Here is a 21,679-nt window from a genome sequence, read left to right as displayed (position 1 = left end):
GCACAACTTAAGCATAAGTAAAAAACAAAACAAAATTGTACGGTATTTGAGTAAACTGACTAAATCTCCCACCCTCCCAAGTGAAAACAACAACAACAACAACAAAACTGGAAACTTGGCATGCAAGACAGAGATGAAAAACCTATTCTTGAAGAATATATATAATTAAAAAAATTTCAGTAGCCAAATTTAATTAAAAAGTGTGAAATTAATTTTAATAATGTCTTTTGATTAACTCAATATAACTTAAATATTATTTCAACACATAATCAATTTAAAAATTAGTAAGGAGGTATTTTAAATTATTTCTACTAAGACTGAAGCCGGCATGTATTTTACACTTGGAGCACATCTCAGGTAAGACTTGTCACATTTTAGTTTCTCAGCAGCTGCTTGTGGCTAGTGGTTCCCACGATGACCAGTGGGGCTACAGAGGAACTTAATGAGACTATGAAATTAACAAGAGAAAATAAGAAGGTTTAAAAAATGAGCTGAAACGACAACACACAGGTTGAGGGGGAGTTTATATTAGCGTCCGACCCGTATCTCCCCAGCCTTGCCCTCTATACAACTATTCTCTATAGAACTGGGAGTCCTGTGGGTACCTGTGACACTGTGCCTGAGGTCACTTTTCTGACCAAAACAGTAGGCTCAGCCCACCTTCAGGGCAAGTGAGAAGTGTCAGAGTGTGAATGTTCCCAAGAAACAGCCTACACGCAGTGACAGACAGACAGGAAGCTGGTGGACAAATACTCCAGCTTCTTTCCCTTCAGTTGGGATAATTCTGAGACACGTTCTTGAGTGTCTCAAAGAGTTCCCCCGTAGGTTTTAGCTCTAGCTGCCCACAGCGATTACTTGCCTGGCACTATTATTGGATCGCTTCCCTTTCATGTTTTACTTCCCCACTCCTTTGTTAGTGTTTCTTGGAATTGCCTCTCAAATAAATGACTTGCACTCACATTCTTGGGTCTGCTTCTGGGGAGTGCAGCTCATGACGTATAGTTTAGGAAGAAATTGACAGACCCAACAACTTCCCCACAAAGCCATTGAAAATTTTTAAAAAACAGTGAAGAGCAGAACAGATACAGTGTAAAATCAATTATTGATAATACGCTTGAGAACCACACAATCTGTAGATCTTTTTTTTGTTTTGTTTTTTAAGCCAAAGCAACTTAAAGAGTAGATATGTAAAGGACAAAGACTAATTAGAATAAAGGTAATTGGGGTCCTGGAATTAGAGAAACTAAGAAATGGATTAGTCATTGTACCTAAAAGTTAGTAAAAGAGAATTTTCCTAATTAGAGGAAGGAATTCACCTAGAACATCTTGCTCCTGGAACAGAATTGACATGTGAGTGGTAAACAGATGTATCCTAATGGTTTTTGCATTTCACTGATTAGGGCAAATTCTTTACATATCTAGGTGAATACTAATTATATACCCGAAAAAAACCAGGGTAGCCTGACTTCTCTAAGAATTATTCAGTGTCCATAAAGTGCTGAGAAAAAGAAGGTAAGATCCAAGGATGTTTTTCTCTGTCAAGCTGACATTCAAATATAAAGGCAAGAAATAGACACACAGATAGATAATCTCAATCACAAACAAACCCAGGACCCACATGACATTTTTGAAAAAAACAAGAAAAAACAAAGCCAAATAACTAAGAAGTAAACAGGGAAGCCACATTTAAAAGACTGGTAATAAAGACTCAATTCATTTAAATATAAAAATTAAAACAAAACAATTATGGAAAATGGTTACAGAATGTAAATATTACTTGGTAATGTAGAATGTAAATAAACTTTGACAATGTAGGGACGCCTGGGTGGCTCAGTAGGTTAAGCATCTGACTTCAGCTCAGGTCATGAGCTTGTAGTTCTTGAGTTTGAGTCCCTCATCAGGCTCTGTACTGACAGCTCAGAGCCCGGAGCCTGCTTCAGATTCTGAGTCTCCCTCTCTCCCTGCCCCTCCCCCACTCATGCCCTGTCCCTCTCTCTCTCTCTCTCTCTCAAAAATAAACATTAAAAACAATTTTTAAAAAAAATTTTGCCAATGTAATAAAAAAAAGGTAATATAACAATCGAAATCAAGCATGGAGGGGGAGGAAGGGAGGTGAGAAGAGGTTTATTTGTGGTCTTTTTTTTTTTTTTTTTTTTTTTTTTTAGTATTCTTCTGTAACTGGGACTCAACAGATGCAGTCTGAAGTTGTTAAATCAAGAAAAGGAGAGTTAATAATAGTAAATGAAGTTACCGTGATTGCAAACAATAACAACAACCCCAAACGCAGATTATAAACTGCAAAACTTTTCGAAGAAACACACACACACATACCTATAAAACTAAATACAGAAATGGCTGTACATTTGGCAATTGGTTGTAATAGAAAACTTAAGGTAAAATGGAATAATAATTACTAAATATATCTTTTATACTAATACATATAAATAAGAATAAGTTTACCCAATTCAAAAAGCTACAGAATAGAAAAAAGAAAAAACTCACAGAATCCGATCATACATTTAGAAGAATGAAATACTATGATTGCAAAATTAGGTGATTTTTTGAAGACATTATAATGAACTGACCAAAACCAGATAAATCCCTGGCTAGTGTAGTAATGATTTTTTTTTTTTCAACGTTTATTTATTTTTGGGACAGAGAGAGACAGAGCATGAACGGGGGAGGGGCAGAGAGAGAGGGAGACACAGAATCGGAAACAGGCTCCAGGCTCTGAGCCATCAGCCCAGAGCCTGACGCGGGGCTCGAACTCCCGGACTGCGAGATCGTGACCTGGCTGAAGTCGGACGCTTAACCGACTGCGCCACCCAGGCGCCCCAATGATTTTTTTTTTTAAAGAAAAAGGGACTGGGGTGCTGGGTGGCTCACTTGGTTGAGTGTCTGACTTTGGCTCAGGTTATGATCTCATGGTTCGTGAGTTCGAGCCCCACATCGGGCTCTCTGCTGTTCGTGCAGAGCCTGCTTTGGATCCTCTGTCCCCCTTTCTCTCTGCCCCTCACCCACTCACTTGCTGTCTCTCAAAAATAAGTAAACATTAACAAAAAAAAAAAGAAAAAGAAAAAGGGACAGATATGCAATACTAGAAATGGCAAAGGGAAAATAGCTATTGATATAGAGGAAATGAAAAGGTCCTGAAAAAAATACATTTGAAAATATACGTGAAAAATATTGGCTAGCAGCAGACAGACATATCTGAACAGGTAAGTAACAACAGAAGCAATTGAAAAGGTTATAGAAAAATTTCCTCCCTAATATCTCCAGGCTCATATGATTTTCCTGTAAATTCTTAAAATTTTTTAAGAGACAGGTAAGTTGGATAGAATTTAAACTGTTGCAAAACACCAGAAAAAAGGAAATCCTTCAGATTGTATTTATGAAGAAAGCCTAACATTGGCATCAAAACCTGCAAGATAGGGCCAACCTGCTTATCAACATTCATGTGAAATCCTAACAAATGGTGGAAATTGTAGGTCAGCAGTACTTAAAAAAAAAATATGTCCTTAATAATTGGGTTCCTCCCAACCCACTAACAAGCATTGCCTAGGATGTGGAAGAAAAGGAACCCTCGTGCATTGGTGGCAGGGACGCAGGCTGGTGTGGCCACTGTGGAAAACGTTATGGAAGTTTCTCAAAAACTTAAAAATAGAATTACCATATGGTTCAGTAATTTCCCCACTGGATATTTACCTAAAGGAAACAAATGCCAATTCAAGAAGATATATTCACCCTTATGTTTATTGCAGCATTATTTACAATAGCCAAGATGTGGGAACAGTGTCCATCTATAGATGAATAGATAAAGAAAATGGGGTATGTAGACATATATATATATAATTCCATGGTATGTATATATATATATATATATATATATATATATATGTACATATAAATTCCATGGTATGTGTATATATATGTATATATGTATATATATATATGTATATATATATGTATGTATATGTATATCCATGGAATTTTACTCAACCACATAAAAAAAATGGTGCCATTTGCACCAACGTGGATGGAGCTAGAGGGTATAGTGCTAAGTGAAATAAATCAATCAGAGAAAGACAAATACCATATGATTTTACTCATATGTGGAATTGAAGAGACAAAACAAATGAACAAACTAAAAAAAGAGACAAACAAAAAACCAGTCTATTAAATACAGAGAACAAACTGATGGTTGCTAGGGGAGAGGTGGAGGGGGGGGGATGGGTGAAATAGATAGAGGGGATCGAGAGTACACTTATTTTGATGAGCACTGGGAAATGTATACAATTCTTGAATCATTTTGTTGTACATCCGAGACTCATATAACACTGTATGTTAATAAAAAAATTGGGCTTCCTCTCTGGACTGCAAGGGTGAGTCAATATTAGGAAAACTCTGAATATAGTATATCTTGTCAATAGCCCCAAGGGGGAAATGTGTATAATTACTGTAATAGACGCAGAAAAAAAAGTTAGACAAAGCCCAACATCTAACATGATTACCACAATAGAGAACAAATTAAGAATTGATGACAAGAGAAGATTGCACATATTCCTCAAGTGAACATGGCGCATTCTCCAGCATAAGCCGTATGTTAGGCCATGGTAAGTCTTAGTAAGTTTCAAAAGATTGAAAGCAGACAAACTATCCCTTCTGATCACAAGGGGATGAAACTAGAAATCAATAACCAAAGGAAAACTGGAAAATTCACAAATACGTGGAAAGCAAACATGTTCTTGAACCACCAGTGGATCAAAGAAGAAATCACAAGGGACATTAGAAAATCCTTTGAGCTAAATGAAAACAAAACACCACAGACCAAAACGTATGGGATGCAGCCAAAGCAGTGCTAAGAGAGAAAGCTATAGCTGTACATGCAGACATTAAAAACGGTCTGTCCTAGAAAGTGTTCCACGTCCAAGAGAAGAATGTGTGTTCTGCTGTTGTTGGATGGAGAGAATGTTCTGTGTGTGTTTTATGTGTGTGTAGTGTTTTGTATAGATAGGTTGTCCATTCATCCAGCCATGCACACACCCACCCACCCATCCATCCATCCATCCATCCCACCCACCCTCCCACCCTACCCCTCAATCTTTCTGTCTATCTTACTATGGGACCTTTATACCTGTTAGCCCGTGGCCTGGAAAATGGCACCCCGAGATGTTCACATGGCTGATTTCTCCTCATCATTCAGATCTGTGCTCCAACATAACCTCAGAGAAGTTGTCTGATCACAGTGTCTAAAACCTACCTTGCCATATCCCCAGTCATTCTGTATCTTGCTTCTTGGTCTGTGTTTTCCCAGATTGCTTCTCACAATCTGAAATTATAGGATTTATTGAGTTCTTTAGTTGTTTGTTCTCTGTCTCCCCCAGGAGAATATGAGCTCAATAAATGCAGAGACTTTGTCTTGTTCACAGCAAGAGCATGACACATAGTTCATGAATATGTGTTTGTTAACATTTGTTAAATATTACCTGCTTTTCAAAATAGCACACTATTTGGAGTCAAATAAACTTGTTTGAATGGTTTTTCATGCTGGGAGATTTGAGAGGCAGTTCTATACCCTGTGTAATTTTTCTGTACTTTTTCCTTTGCTGGGGTTGCTACTTTTTGGGGGAGGGGAGGGGTTACTACTTTTTAATTTCATCGAAGTTCTTTTTGTCCTTGGTTGTGTTGCGAGTAAAATGTTGGATCCTCTAAATCCATTTATACTGTATCTTTTACAGTTTTACATGTTTCAGTGAAATCCTCACTAACTTTGATCTGTTTTGGTATTTCGGATTTTAGAGTTGTTTCTATAAAACTTCTCCACAAGCAAGTTCTTTAAAAGCATTGCTATTCTTTTCAGAATATTTATACTATCTATGTTTCAGTACAATAGGTATTTCCTGGGATGATTACTTATTACAGTAAGTAGAAGTATTTGGGTGCCTGGGAGGCTCAGTAGGTTGAGCATTAAACTCTTAATTTCAGCTCAAGTCATGATCCCAGGGACATGGGATCGAGCCCCATGTCTGTGCAGAGCCTGCTTAAGATTCTCTGTCTCTCTCCCCCTCTCCCCTGCTTGTGTTCTCTCTCTCTCTAAAATAAAATAATAATAATAATAAATAAATAAAGTAGAATTACTTAAGAAAATCTTAGAATTTCAGAGTAGAAGGGAACGTTAATTTATTATGTGGTATTCACATTTTTGTGTATTGAACTGCCCGTTATTGAATATACATGTATGTGAAATTAGGGTGTGTGCAGTTAATCTCACTTTCGGAAGTTTGGCTATCAAAATGATGACTCTCCCATCAAAAGTATGCATTTTTTCATGTTACCTTTTAATAACATATAAAGGCAAAGTTATGCGCTGTTTTTACTTTGTCTCTTACTACCTTTAAAGTTCCTTTTCATCAAGGTCTTATGTGTCCGTGTCTCATAACAGTGTCTCTTTACTTTGATCAGTGTCCTCTCCTTTATCCTCTCTCCCCAGGGTCGCTCAGATTCTCATGTGCTTTGAGTCTCAGATAGAGCCAAACACCCCATTGCATCCAATACCTGGCACTTCCTTTCTGTCTCTGACAACACTAACTCTAGGCAATATTTTAGAATCCGTTTTAAACTTAGATTAGTATTTAAGAAGCAAGAAAGCAAAAGAGATTGTGTTGTACAATCTGGGGTCAAACCACTACCTCGTTCTTGTTTTCTCCCTGGGCATATTGCTTTTGTTGGTAATGGAGAAATACTGGCTATAAGGGGCAGACATGGCCCCCGTGTCCTGGAAACAACAGAAAGAAAACTTCCTTAATTAAAAGTGGGATTGTGCTCCACTCAATTTTTATCACATCTTCAAATCCTGCCCTTGTTGAAGCTCAGCTCCTTATTCTAGGAAGCCATCTCTTTTGTCTGGATTCCTTTAAGGAACGGTCATTCATATCACATGTTCTAGTACATTCTAGTTTTGTGATTGCTTCATATTGTAGGACTGTTTCACCCTCTGCCTTGGAAAATGTAATCTTCTTGAAGGCAAGAACATACTTTAATAAAAAAAACAAATAAGCAACTATTTTTTAAATAAATTTTTAATGTTTATTTATTTTTGAGAGAGAGAGGGAGATATAGGGAGAGGGAGGGAGGGGCAGAGAGAGAGGGAGACACAGAATCCTAAGCAGGCTCCAGGCTCTGAGCTGTCAGCACAGAGCCCAAGGTGGGGCTCAAACTCACAAACCATGAGATCATGACCTGAGCTGAAGTCAGACGCTCAACCGACTAAGCCATCTGGGTACCTCAACAAGCAACTATTTATTTTATTTTATTTTATTTTTAACATTTTTATTTATTTTTGAGACAGGGAGAGACAGAGCATGAACAGGGGAGGGTCAGAGAGAGGGAGACACAGAATCTGAAACAGGCTCCAGGCTCTGAGCCGTCAGCACAGAGCCCGACGAGGGTCTCGAACCCACGGACTGTGAGATCATGACCTGAGCTGAAGTTGGACGCTCAACCAACTAAGCCATCCGGGCGCCCCAACAAGCAACTATTTAAATAGTACTGTAACTTGAGGTGATATATCCGGTACGATCATTTAAAATGATCTATTAAGGATCTAGTTTCTGAGAGGGAGTTTGATATCTAGATATAAGTCCAATTTACTGAATTTTAATTCAGTAAATAGAAAAGGATCATTCTTTATGAGACATTATCATTTCCTTAATGTAGTTTTTAAGAAGTTCTGTTCTCTGTTCTCACCTATCACTGCCACTCACCCCCATCGTAATAATCGCAGTTATCTTTATAGAGCAGCAAAAATGTGCCAAACAATGTGCTAAGCCTCCACAATATATTACTTAAATCTGACACCAACTCTACAAAATAAACGTTACTATTATAGTTATTACTATTATAATTATTATTATTATTATTAAAAAAATTTTTTTTCAACGTTTATTTATTTTTGGGACAGAGAGAGACAGAGCATGAACGGGGGAGGGGCAGAGAGAGAGGGAGACACAGAATCGGAAACAGGCTCCAGGCTCTGAGCCATCAGCCCAGAGCCTGACGCGGGGCTCGAACTCACGGACCGCGAGATCGTGACCTGGCTGAAGTCGGACGCTTAACCGACTGCGCCACCCAGGCGCCCCACTATTATAATTATTATTGTTAGGGTCTCAGTGCACAGAAATGGATTGAACATAATCCTCGGCTCATTCATGGCTCATACTCGTTTAGTTACTTAATTACTGACTTTTAATAACGTGCTAAACATCTGTGATCCCACCACCTGGAATGAAATCTAGGACCATAAGCTCAGGCCTGCTCTTCATCAACCAGTTCTCCTGCCTCTTCCCCCCTTAGGTCATAGAAAAGTAGGTATTGTTACCCAGTATTTCACAGATGAGGAGTCTGACACTTGCAGAGGTTAAGAGTATTTTTAGACCACCTAGCTGGTAAATGGACTGTTTGAGATCCAGACCGAGATGGGTCTAACTGCGACATCTAGCCTCGAAGCTGCTTGTGCAGTCTCCCAGTTGTTTGCCTGCAAGATGGCAGAGAGGTGGTGTTCAATGAAATAAAGTGGATACTGGGACCTAAGTCACGGAAGATACAGGAGCCCCCTGCAAGTACGCTGGTTCATCCTCAGCCTGGAACTTTGTTTTGGTTTATTCAGCCCTCTCTAGGTTAGTTCACGGCTCAGTTGTCTCATGGCAAGACATACTCCAGTTGGTTCAGATTTCAAAAACCAAACGAAAAGAAGATATAATTCAGGGCAGCACTTATAAACTGCTTAGGTGTGGAAGAGAATTTTTGCCAAATGACCACCTTGTTGCACGTGGTAGTTTGAAAGCGGTAATTTCAGCAGAAAGACCTTACTTGTTTACTATAAAAAGAACCTTTTTTGGGCCTTCAGTTGATAGTGGCTAATGTGCAGAGTCTGATGTTCTATAGAATATATATAGGTTTATACTTGGTTGTCTTAATCCCGCTAGTATATTGAGTTACAGATGAGAACATGTGCGTGCGTGTGTGTGCGCTCTCTCTCTCTCTCTCTCTCTCTCTCTCTCTCTGTCCTCCTGTAATAGAAATGCAAAGTTAAAGACAGAGACTAATTAGTGTGGCCTTAAGAAATCCCATAAAACAGCATGTGCTCAGATACCCAGGAGAATGCCAATAGAACTGAAAGGCACATCCACTGGACATCACAGGGGTTTGTCCTCAGATAATTGTTTCCTTTTTGGATTTAATAGAGAAGAACGTAAAACGTAACACTGGAAACTTGCAGAATGATTGATCCTTCACAACAGAATTAAACAAGAAAGAGTGAATCATCGTAGCAAGGGCGTGTGGTGAAAGAGGAAGTGGTTATTATAGCGCAGGGAGAACAAGGTCTCCATTAATGGTGCCGAGCGTGTGAAACGCTAAGGGCAGGATATTCGATTATCAAGTCTTGACCATGACCATTGTGGAATAAATAAGATTAATGTGAATAATTTATTGAACTGTATTTCCAGCCTCCTAAGAGAAATAATGTTACCAAAAGAAAGCATGTCCACAACTTATCTGAGATGCTTTACCTAATTCCCAATTGTAATTAGGTGGGGGGTTTTGGTTTATTTGCACAAATCAATTTAATCACATCTGGTACTTAGGAAACAAGGGAAATAGCTCAAAATTGTGGCTCATACATTCTATTTGTGTTGTTGGTCACCATACCAAGGCTAGAAATCAACACAAGGTATGTTTACTACCTATTTGGCTGAGACTGTGTTCTAAAACTTGAGCCTTGGTGGACACAGTTTTTTTTTTTTTTATATCAGTGATACAAATTCATAGTTCCCCCTGGATTCCAGTTAGCTGAATTTACTGCCTATAGGGTCCAAATGCCCAGTACTTTCAAACTTCTTCATAATATCTTTGTTCTTGAAATAAAAGAATACAGAAAGTAAGGGTTCCGCTTTGCTTCAAATGGAAATATTCTCTTTGAGCAGATATGGGTCTAATAGAGCGCTGAGCAGATATTAATTGGCTGAATACCTCCTAAACATTATATAGAGTGCCAGTCAGGAAGCACAAACCCAGAAGAAAAGAGATCTGTTTCCAACCCTCAGACTTAAGTAGAGCTCAGAGTCCACTCTATGCCTTTTCCGAACACGGTTTCTCCTCTGAACTACCTTCTGAGGATGGTTATGTAACTCGTACTGTTCTAGATGCTTGGAAGGTAAGTCATTTTATACTTACGATGGAGGCCTTCGGGTATTAGGAACTAATTTTCCCTCTTAACCCTAGTTAAGAAAGGCTGGTGGCTTTGAGTAGAGGGGACAGGGAGATAAGTAATGAATAAACATGTACACATGTAATAAATTATAATTGTGAAAACATTGTGAGAGACTTTACCTAGGGGTAGACCTTTGGCCAACTCTGTGGGGAGGTAGGGTAGCCTTTCATTCAGGCAAATTTCCTTGTTGAACTCTTTAGTTTAATTTTTAAAATTTAATAGCAGTTTTCTGCTATGCAAGTAATACATTGTATAAAAAAATTGGGAAAAAAACTTAAAAAAATATAAGGAAGAAAGAGCATCTCCCTTTTTTGGTAGTTAATTCTTTTACTGTCTTTACTCAGAGTATTTTCCTGAGCTTTTATTTTTAGAATGACTTTTTCCTTCTGCTACCTTCCAGATCCTATAAAGAGTATTCAACTTTTTCCCAAATGTTTTTGTGCTTTCATTTTTCTCTTGCTTTTAACTCTTTAATTCAGGCAGTTCCATTTTTCTATGGGTAGTGAATTGTTCCATCCCCATTTACTGATCATTTTTTCTCACTATTTTGAAATGCTTCCTTTCTACTGTAATATTTATATGTATGTGTGCAACTGTTCCTGAATGTACTTTTTTCCATTGAAAAAAATTTCCTATGTTTTGTTGTATTTACTAGGACAGCTTTAGACTACATTTTGTTGACTGATTACACTTAGCTCAAACGTTCCCAGCTATTTACTCTTCCAGTTGAACTTTAGAATCAATGTAACAATTCAAAAATTCCACTGCACTGAATTTATATGTTAGTGTGGGGAACGCTGGCATATTTACCCTTTGAAGTTTTCTGATACAGCAATCGCAATATTTTGTCAAGCATTCTAGCGTTTGTACGTTACTCAAGAAAGTTTTGGAGTTATCCTCTCATAGCTCTTGTACGTTTATTATTAAATTTACCCCTAGGTATTTTTGAAAAATTACTTTCTTATTTTGAAAAGGATCTGCTTTTAATTGCATCGTCACTGGTTATTATTGGCTTTTTGTATATTCATCTTATATTTTGCTAAACTTTCAGACTGATTCACATTATTTCTCAGTTGATTGTTTTGGATTTTCTCAGTGGCCAACCATATCATCAAAAATAATGATATTTTCATCTCTTCTTTTCCAGTGTTTATTACTCTTACGATTTTTGTTTTAGAATCGTATCACCTAGGATTTTGGAATAATGTTAAACAGAGAAGACCGAGTAGGAGTTCATGTCTTTTTTTCTTACACTAATGGGAATGCTTGCAAAAGGATATGCAGTCAGTTTCTAGATCATTTGTTAATTAACAGAGTCTTTTTCAAGCTAGGGAAATTTTCTTCAATTCTAAAAATATATAGCCTTTTTTGTGTGTATGCTATTCTTACAGATGGTTTTGTGTCTATGCTGTCAGTGTTAAGCTAGCCTCACGTAACATGCTAGAAAAGTTATCACCTTTACCTATGCTCTGCAGTGGTATTGGGAATTATTAAAGATCTGTTTCTTAAAGATTTGCTTTCCTTCATCTCTAAAACCACGTGATACAGATGGCTTGTTTTGAAAGTCGTATCTTTAACAACCTTCAGTGCTTTTTATACTTGGTTTTCTATAGTCTGGTTTTCTCTCACCTTTGGAATCAATTCTGACAATGTATGTTTTCCTTGAACTCATCTGTGTGATTTCTTATTGCCATAAATTGGCATGTATTATTCATTGATAGATGTATGGATAAAGAAGATGTGGTATGGGGGCGCCTGGGTGGCGCAGTCGGTTAAGCCTCCAACTTCAGCCAGGTCACGATCTCGCGGTCCGTGAGTTCGAGCCCCGTGTCAGGCTCTGGGCTGATGGCTCAGAGCCTGGAGCCTGTTTCCGATTCTGTGTCTCCCTCTCTCTCTGCCTCTCCCCCGTTCATGCTCTGTCTCTCTCTGTCCCAAAAATAAATAAACATTGAAAAAAACAATTTAAGAAGATGTGGTATGTATGTATGTGTGCACATATATGTGTATATATATATATATATATGTATATACATATACAGTGTATCCACACACAGTGGAATATTATTCAGGCATAAAAAAGAATATCTTGCCACTTGCAATAACATGGCTGGACCTAGACGGTATAATGCTGAGTAAAATAAGTCAGAGAAGGACAAATACCATATGATCTTACTCATGTGTAGAATTTAAGAAACAAAACAAAGAAAGAAAGAGAAAAGACAAAAAAGCAAATTCTTAGAGAATAAACTGGGGTTACCAGAGGGGAGGTGGGTGGGGCATGGGTGAAATCAGTGATGGGGCTTAAGGAGCACACTTGGAATGAGCACTGGGTATTGTATGGAAGTGATGAATCACTGTACTGTACATCTGAAACTAACATTATATGCCAACTATCCTAGAATTAAAATTCTTAAAAATTGAATGAGGTTACACTAAAAATAATCGGGTTAAAATATATCTAATTAATATCAAGGGATCTACTATATTGACTTAGAGTAATACAAAGTTGTCTTGAAGATAGCTTAGAAAGAACCTAAAATTCTGGGCTAGGAAGGTCGGACTTTATTCTTTAGGTCAATAATGTAGGGGAAGTTTTATAAGTAAAAGAAGGGCACATTCACAAGTGAGGCAAGAAATCTGATGCAATGTGTCAGAGGTCACAGAAAAGGAAACTGTAAGCTGAATGATAAAGAGGTTATTGGATAGCACAGTCTAGAAAGAAGAGAAGTTAGGGTCATTGTATTCCACTGGGAACATAGATGAGCTAGTTTGGAAAATGCCTTGAGTATATGACATGCATCTGGGAGGTGGATGTGAACAGAGTATGATAGAAAACCTGTAATACCTGGCCTGGGAGAAGGGAAGGAAAGGGGGAGAGAATTCAAGGAGACCAAGATAAGAACTATCCAGTGGCTAGGCAAAATTGGTCTTTTGCCTACAGCTGGTTCTCAATCTACCTGAAGACTGATGGGAAAATAAAACATACTTTACTCAGCTTAACACAAACTTAAAATGTTTTCTGCTTCTGTGATTTCAATGTTAACAGTCAATTCTAAACAAGGAAGCTCCGGTAGAAAAATGTATCCTCTTTTTTTTTCACTTCCCTTAGATTTAGCAGGTGGTACAGAGGAAGGAAAAATAATAATATTTTTTTTAATTCTCTTGTTTGAATTTTAAGGAGGCTCCACACCCAACATGGGACTTGAACTCACAACCCTAAGATCAAGAGTTCCATGCTCTACCAACTGAGCCAGCCACATACCCCTAAAATTATTATTATTATTATTTTTAAATTTCAAGTTTATTTTTGAGGCAGGGAGAGCACAAGCAGGGTAGAGGCAGGGAGAAAAGGACAGAGAGAGAATGCCTAACAGGCTCCATACTGTCAGCATAGAGCCCAGTGCAGGACTTATACTCATGAACCGTGAGACGATGACGTGAGCTGATATTAAGAGTCGGATGCTTAACCCAGGCACCCCTAAAATTATTATTTTAAAAAACATATGTACCCAAAGGAGTAGGAAACTTACGCCTATGCAAAAACCTGCACGTAGCTATTTATGGCAGCCTTATCCATTATTGCCAAAACTTGGAGGAAGCCAATATGTCCTCCAGTAGGTGAATGGATAAATAAACTATGGTACATCCAGACAGTGAAATATTATTTGCCACTAAAAAGAAATGAGCTCTCAAGCCATGAAACTATGGAAGAAGCTTAAAAGCCTATTAAGTGGAAGAAGCCAACCTGAAAAGGCTACATACTATGTGATTCCAACTATATGACATTCTGGAAAAGGCAAAGCTATGGAGACAATAAAAAGATCAGTGGTTGCTGAAGGGGTGAGAAAATCTGGGCAAGGAGAAATAAATAGGCAGAGCACAGAGGATTTTTTTAGGGCAGTGAAAATACTCTGTAGAGCACTAATAATGGGCACATACAGTTATACACTTGTCCAAATCCATAAAATGTACAACACCAGAGTGAACTCTAAGGTAAACTGGACTTAGGACTTAGGGTCATTATGATGTGTCAATGCAGATTCATCCTTGGTGAAAAATGTACCATTGTGGTAGGTGACGTTGATAACTGGGGAGGCTATGTGTGCGTGCGTGCGTGCGTGCGTGTGTGTAGAGGGGGGTATGTGGGAAATCTCTGTACTGCCTTCCCAATTTTATTGTAAACCTAAGACTACTCTAAAAAATAAAATCTCAAATATATATAAGACTTAATTAAGGGACAGTGTTAGCAGCGAGAATATCCTGAATTCAGAAGCGCCCCCGAAGCTGGAATCCAGACATCTAGGAGTCACTATGGTGGCCGGCGGCTGCCGATCAGCACCCACAAAGCTGGTGCCAAACACTGGGATGATGACTTGGGCCACTGCAGTTGTGTTCCCATGACTCCATGAGATTTCTCCATGAGATTTCTTGTCGTGGAAATAGCAACGGTGGCCTCCTTTTCTCTGCAGCCATCAAAAATGAAGGAAATTCATTTAATTGGATGGTACTTGCATCCAGAACATTAGCACCAAGAAACCAGGAGATGTAGGTTATTCTTATTTTTTATTGCTTTAGCTTTTCCGCCCCAGCGGTGCCCTAGAAGGTGGGAGGAATGGAGTTGAGGAAGCCAGTCCTCAATTTGTCTTTTTCTTCCCATGTATTTATTTATACAATCATTTGTTCGTATAAGTATGGACTCATGAGTATTCATTTTGTGCTCTGGGTTATCCAGTACTAATTTATTTAATTGCTCAAATTATTTCAGCCTTGACCCTTGGAACCTCTTTGAGTTGGTTCCTGTGTCCTTTTGACATATGCCCCTCAATTTGGTTTCTGTTGTTTGAGGGGTGTGTGTGTGTGTGTGTGTGTGTGTGTGTGTGTGCATCTGTGTTCTGACACTACAGGGTGTTCTAGGCTTATCTTGTATGTTCCCCAACTCAGCCCTAGAATGAGCCAGTGTTTCAAGGACCTGTAGTTCTTTTGTTGGAGAATGGTACTAGGAACAAAGATTGATTTGGGCACTGATTGTCATTCTTTGACCGTTGATCTTTCTGTGGCCTTATGTTTAGATATATATCTTACAAATATCATATACCTAAATTAAAAAAATATGTAGTGTTACAATCTTGGACTTTCAATTATAGAATTTACATTCTTTGCTTGCCGTGACTGCTTATAATAGGACTCATTTTTGTAACACTTCGGATTTGTCCTGTTTCCGTGTTTGGTTTCAATTTTTTTTTCAAAGTTTTTTTAAATTTATTTTTGGGACAGAGAGAGAGACAGAGCATGAACGGGGGAGGGGCAGAGAGAGAGGGAGACACAGAATCGGAAACAGGCTCCAGGCTCTGAGCCATCAGCCCAGAGCCCGATGCGGGGCTCGAACCCACGGACCGTGAGATCGTGACCTGGCTGAAGTCGGACGCTTAACCGACTGCGCCACCCAGGCGCCCCTGGTTTCACTTTTTGATTGATTTTTGTTTTGTTTCTCCTTCCCTGACTTCTCTTTTTTTTTTTTTTTTTGATTGATTGATTAAGTTTGCTTATATTCCTTCTGTCTCATTCTGTTTTTCCCTCTACTTGTTTGAAAGTTATATGCTCTCTGTATATGTGTATACTGTTTTTTGAGAGAGAGAGAATGTGCAAGCAGAGAAGGGGCAGAGTGAAAGGGAGAGAGGGAATCCCAAGCAGCCTCCATGCCCACTGCAGCCCCGACACAGGGCTCGATCTTAGGACTGTGAGATCATGACATGAGCTGAAATCAGGAGTCAGACACTTCACTGACTGAGCCACCCAGGCGGCTTTTAGTAGTATACTCTTTTAGTAGTCACTTCACGCTTTTTTTTTTTAACCTGCATTTAACTCAACAAAATCTGAAGTTAATATACCTCCTTCCCAGACAATACGAGGACTTCAAGATGCTTCAAATGTATGATTAGTACCTCTCATATTATAGTCTATTGTTGACCTATATTTCATTTCTAGCATATTTTCCTCTCAAAAATCAAGCATTATATTATGGTTGTGTTCATTCCATGTTTATTTAGCTTTGTCCAGGTATTTCCGAATATCTTTCCTCATTAGTCTTTCTGTGTCTTGCATTTTCTGTCTTCAGTCATTTTTGTTCTGAGTCATATCCTTTAGAATTTCACTTAGTGAGGATGTTTTGACATTAAACCTTGTCAGTTTTTGTTCTTCTAACCATGTCTTCATCTTGCTCTAATTATTAATGTTTCATGATTCACTCGGTGACTGGGCCATGAAGCCAAGGTTAAAAGGCAAACAGGTGCCACCCAGGGAAGAGACCAGTGCATGATTTGAGGTTGCTGAGAACAGACAACACATTTACAGCAAGAGAGGAAGACAGAGTGCACGGTGTAGAGACACTCAGGCAATGTAGCTGCACCCGTCCTACTTTACGTGGCAGTGGAAAGACCCCATGCGCCACCCTGGGGTCTAAAAGACAGAAAGTGGGAAGCATGCCGAAGAGCCGTCGATGCTTTGCTTAAGTGTACATCAAGCCCAGAACAAGGAAAGATATTCTTCCACAAGACGACAAGCTCAGCGCAGGCTGTGAGCACTCTTTAGGACATGTTCTGGGCTCAAGGCCAATGTTATGCAGCCAAGCAGGGGATGAGGCATTGCTCATGGCTGCCTTTCCTTTCAGTTTCTTTTCAGCCGAAATCAGTTTTGCTGTGTATAGAATTCTAGATTGACAGCTTTCCCCCCACTCGGTACTTTGATATATTATTTCAGACTCATTTCGGCTTCCATTATTGTTGTTGAACAGTTAAGTGGGAATTTACTTGTCATTCCCTTGAAGATGATCAGTTTTATTTCTCTAGCTACTCTTAAGACTTTTTTTCTCTTTGTCTTTGGAGTTCTGAAGTTTCACAGTCGAAGGGGCGATTTCTTTATTACTGTCCTATTAGGGGCTCATTAGGCTTTCTTGATCTGAGGATTGGTGTCTTTCCCCACATCTGTTAATTCTCAGCCATTATCTTTTAGTGTATTGCTTCCACTCTTTTCTCTGTTGTCTCTTTCTGATACTCTGATAAAATGTTTGTGAGTCATTTTTACTCTGTTCTCCATGTATTTGAGACTTGGCTTCTTCTGTACTCCATGTCTCATAAATCTCTCCTTTGTATCTTCCATGTCTTTGTTTTTATGGACTGCATTTTAAGTGATTTATTCGGACATCATTTCAAGTTGACTGATTTTCTCTTCAACTATAGGCTTCACCCATTGAGTTGTAATTTTCACTTATATATTTTTATTATTATTTTTAAAGTTTATTTATTTATTTATTTATTTATTTATTTATTTATTTATTTATTTATTTTGAGACAGAGCGAGGGGGGAGGGGGCAGAGAGAAAGGGAAGGGAGGAAGAGAGAGGATCCCAAGCAGGCTCCGTGCTTAGTGAAGAGCCCGCCTCAGGGCTCAAAGCAACGAACCACGAGATCATGACCTGAATCCAAGTCAGACGCTTAACTGACTGTGCCAGCCCGGTGCCCCTTCACCTACTACATTTTTAATTTATAGAAGTGGTGTGGTTCTTTTTCAGATTTTCTTGGTCATTCTTTATAGCCTTCTCCCCTCCAACATGTATTTTTTTTCAAACACTCCCAGGCAACTCTTCAATTCTCAGCAGACACTGACTGGTGTCCTATACATTTAACTCAATTTTGACACTGTCTACCTAGAGAGTAGAGTCAGATACCATAGGTTAAGGGCTCAGTCCCACAAGACTGCCTCCCACTGTAGATACCAGTGGCAATTTATGTTATCACCTGTGCTTCTGACTGAGCAGCCATCAATCAGAGGTTCTTACAACCCCTCCTTGGGTTTTGACTAATTTGCTAGAGTGGGTCATAGAATTCAGGAGACCAGTTTACTTATTAACCATTTATTACACGGGGTATTAAAGGATGCAAATGAATAGTCAGATGAAGAGATACAATAAAGGGAAGTTTGAAAGGGTCCCAAACACAGACGCTTCTGTCCCATGGTTTTTGGAGTGCATCACCCTTCCAATCCATGGATGGATTTTGGTTTGCCAACTTGGAAGCTCTCCAAATCTCTTACTCTTGGGTTTTTATGGAGGCTTAATTACATAGACATGATTGATTACATAATTGGCCATTGGTGATTGAACTCCTTCTCTAGCTTCTGTCCCCTCCCCAGAGGTCTAGGGGTGAGGCCAAAAGTTCCAACCCTCTGATTACCTGATTGGTTTCCCTGGCAACCATCTTTCATCCTTAGAGCCTTTCCAAAAGTCTCATTAGCATAAACTCATGTGTGGTTGGAAGGAAGTTGATATAAATAGCAAGACACCTCTCTTACTCTTGACATTTAGGAAATTCCAAGAATCTTAGGAGCTCTGTGCCAGGAATAGGGATGAAGACCAAATATATATATATATATATATATATATATATATATATATATATATTCCTTATTGTAAATCACAATATCACCTCCCCCCCACCCACACTATATTGTTTAAGTTTCTAGTTTAGTTCTTTAAACACTCTATGGTTAATATTCTGTTTCTGAAAATTTGAATAGTTAAGGTCTGAGTGGGTTTGCTGACTGAATTTCTGCTTGTTTTCCATCAAGATGTCCTGTTTTCTTATGTTTCAACATTTTGCAAAAACTGTTACTTCCCTTGCTTTCATTTTCTGAATTAATAGGCTTCCCTCACTTTTTTTAAAACCAGTTTTGGATTTATACACAAATCAACTGGAAAGTACAGAGAGTTCCCAAATCATCCTTTACCCCCCCTGCCTGTTTCCCTTATTATTAACATCTTGCAATAGTGTGTTGTATTTGGTACAGTTAATGAGCCAATATTGATACATTATTATTAACTAAAGTCTATAGTTTCTTTAGGGTTCACTCCATGTGTACATTCTGTGAGTTTTGATGAATGTATAATGACGTGGATCCACCATTACATTATCATACAGAATAGTTGCACCGACCCCAAATTCCTTGTGCTCTATTTATTAATCCTACTCTCCCTCCCCAAGCCCTGGCAACTATTGATCCTTTCACTGCCTCCATAGTTACACCTTTTCCAGAATGTCATATATTTGTAATCCTACAATATATAGCCTTTTCAGATTGGCTTCTTTCCCCTAGCAAAATGCATTTAGGCTTCTTCCATGTTCTTTCATGGCTTGATAGCTCATTTCTTTTTAGTCGTGAATAATATTCATTGTCCAGACGCATCACATTTTATTTATCCATTCACCTGCTGAAGGACATCATGTTTGCTTTCAAGTTTTGGTGATTATGAATAAAGCTGTTATAAATAGCTGTATGCAGGTTTTTGTGTGGCATAAGTTTTCAACTCATTTGGGTAAACACCAGGGTGCACAATGGCTAGAGAGTGTGGTAAAAGTATGCTTAGATTTGTAAGAAACTTCTAAACTCTTTTCCAGAGTGGCTGTGCTTTTTTGCATTCCCACGGCAATGAATGAGAATTGCTGTTTGTATACAACCCTGCCAGTGTTTGGATTTTAGACATTCCAACAGGTATGTAATAGTATTTTCTGGTTTTAATTCGCCATTCTCTATTGTCATATAATGTTGAGCATCTTTTCAAATGCTTATTTGCCATATGTATATCTTCCTTAGTAAGGTGTCTTTTCAGATTTTTGGCCATTTTTAAATTGGGTTGTCTTCTTATTGTTGAGTTTTAAGAGTTCTTTATGTATTTTGGAAATGTTCCTTTGTCATATACTTTCTCCTAGTCTGTGACTTCTCTTTTATTCTCATAACAATATCTCTTATTGAGCAGAAGTTTTAAATTTCAATAAAGTCCAGTTTACCTGATTTTTCTTTCACGGATTATGTTTTTTGGTGCTGTATCTGAAAAGTCTCACCAAACCCAAGGTCACTTAGGCATTGTTCTGTGTTATCTTCTAGGAGTTTTATACTCTTGTATTATGCCTTTAGGCCTATGGTCCATTTTGAGTGGGTTTTTGTGAAAAGTGTAAGGTCTTTAAGATCCCTGTGTTGGCTTGTGGACGTCCGGCGGTTCCAGCACCATTGTTGAACAGACTGTCTTTTAAACATTGAATTATCTTTGCTCCTATTTCAAAGTTTGGCTGACTATAATTGTCTGGATCTATTTCTGGGTTCTTTATTCTGTTTTATTGGTCTATTTGTCTATTCTTTTACCAAAACTGTGCTGTCTTGATTATGATCGCTTTACAGTAAGGCTTGAAGTCGGGTAGTATCAGTCCTCCAAATCCATTTTTTTCCTTCAATCTTCTGTTGGCTATTCTGGGTCTCAGTCTCTCCATATAAACTTTAGAATCAGCTTACCAATATTTGCAAAATAACTTGTTGGAATTTTTATTAGGATTGCATTGACTCTGGAAATCAAGTTGAGAAGAACCGGTATTTTGACAATATTGTTCTTATTCATGAACATTCTCTCCGTTTATTCAAATCTTCCTTGATTTCTTTCATCAGAGTTCTCCTATAAGTCTTATACATTTTTTTTGTTAGATCTATACCTAAGTATTTCTTTTTGTTGTTGTTGTGGATATAAATGGTATTATGTTTTTAATCTCAATTTCTAGTTGTTTATTTCTGGTATATAGAGAGCAATTGACCTTTATATATTAACCTTGTAGACTGCAACCTTGCTGTAATTGCTAATTAGTTTCAGGAAATTTTGCTCAATTTGTTTAGATTTTCTACGTAGATAATCATTCTTGCCTTGTTCTTGTTCTCAGTGGGAAAGCTTCTAGTTTCTTACCATTGAGTATGATGTTAATTATCAATTTTTGTAGAACTTCTTAGTCAAGTTGAAGAAGTTTCCCTCTATTCTTAGTTTGCTCAGAGTTTTTATCATAAGTGGGCGTTGGATTTTTGTCAAATGTTTTTCTGCATCTATTGATATGATCATGTGAATTTTTAGCCTGTTGCGGTAAATTCCATTCATTGGTTTCCTTTCCTTATTTCTTTGTTATTTTGATAGACTTTAATCAAAAATATAAACACTCTAAAACAAACATTTCAGGTGGTGGCTGACACATCATTCAGTTATTTGCTTTGCTGAAATGCCTTCAACTCCCCCTCAAATAAAAATTGAATGAAATTCCCAGACAAGCTTGAGCACAAGCTGAGACACAGCACTTTATTTATTTATTTATTTATTTTTAATGTTTATTTAGTTTTTTTTTTTTTTTTAATTTTTTTTTTTCAACGTTTATTTATTTTTGGGACAGAGAGAGACAGAGCATGAACGGGGGAGGGGCAGAGAGAGAGGGAGACACAGAACCGGAAGCAGGCTCCAGGCTCTGAGCCATCAGCCCAGAGCCCGACGCGGGGCTCGAACTCACGGACCGCGAGATCGTGACCTGGCTGAAGTCGGACGCTTAACCGACTG

General features: G+C 38.3%; 1 protein-coding gene across 1 annotated transcript in view; it reads left to right on the top strand.

The window, feature by feature from the left end:
• The window catches only part of LOC123591753, a 101,636-nt gene extending 81,830 nt beyond the window's left edge, over nucleotides 1-19,806 (top strand). The window contains exon 4 of the mRNA XM_045466440.1: nucleotides 19,719-19,806. The gene's annotated coding sequence lies outside the window, so the exon portion shown is untranslated. The remainder of the gene's footprint in view (nucleotides 1-19,718) is intronic.
• The last annotated feature ends 1,873 nt before the right edge of the window (nucleotides 19,807-21,679 follow it).

Source organism: Leopardus geoffroyi, chromosome B4, assembly GCF_018350155.1.
Source record: "Leopardus geoffroyi isolate Oge1 chromosome B4, O.geoffroyi_Oge1_pat1.0, whole genome shotgun sequence".
Taxonomy (NCBI): domain Eukaryota; kingdom Metazoa; phylum Chordata; class Mammalia; order Carnivora; family Felidae; genus Leopardus; species Leopardus geoffroyi.
This window is presented reverse-complemented; position numbering and strand designations above follow the sequence as displayed.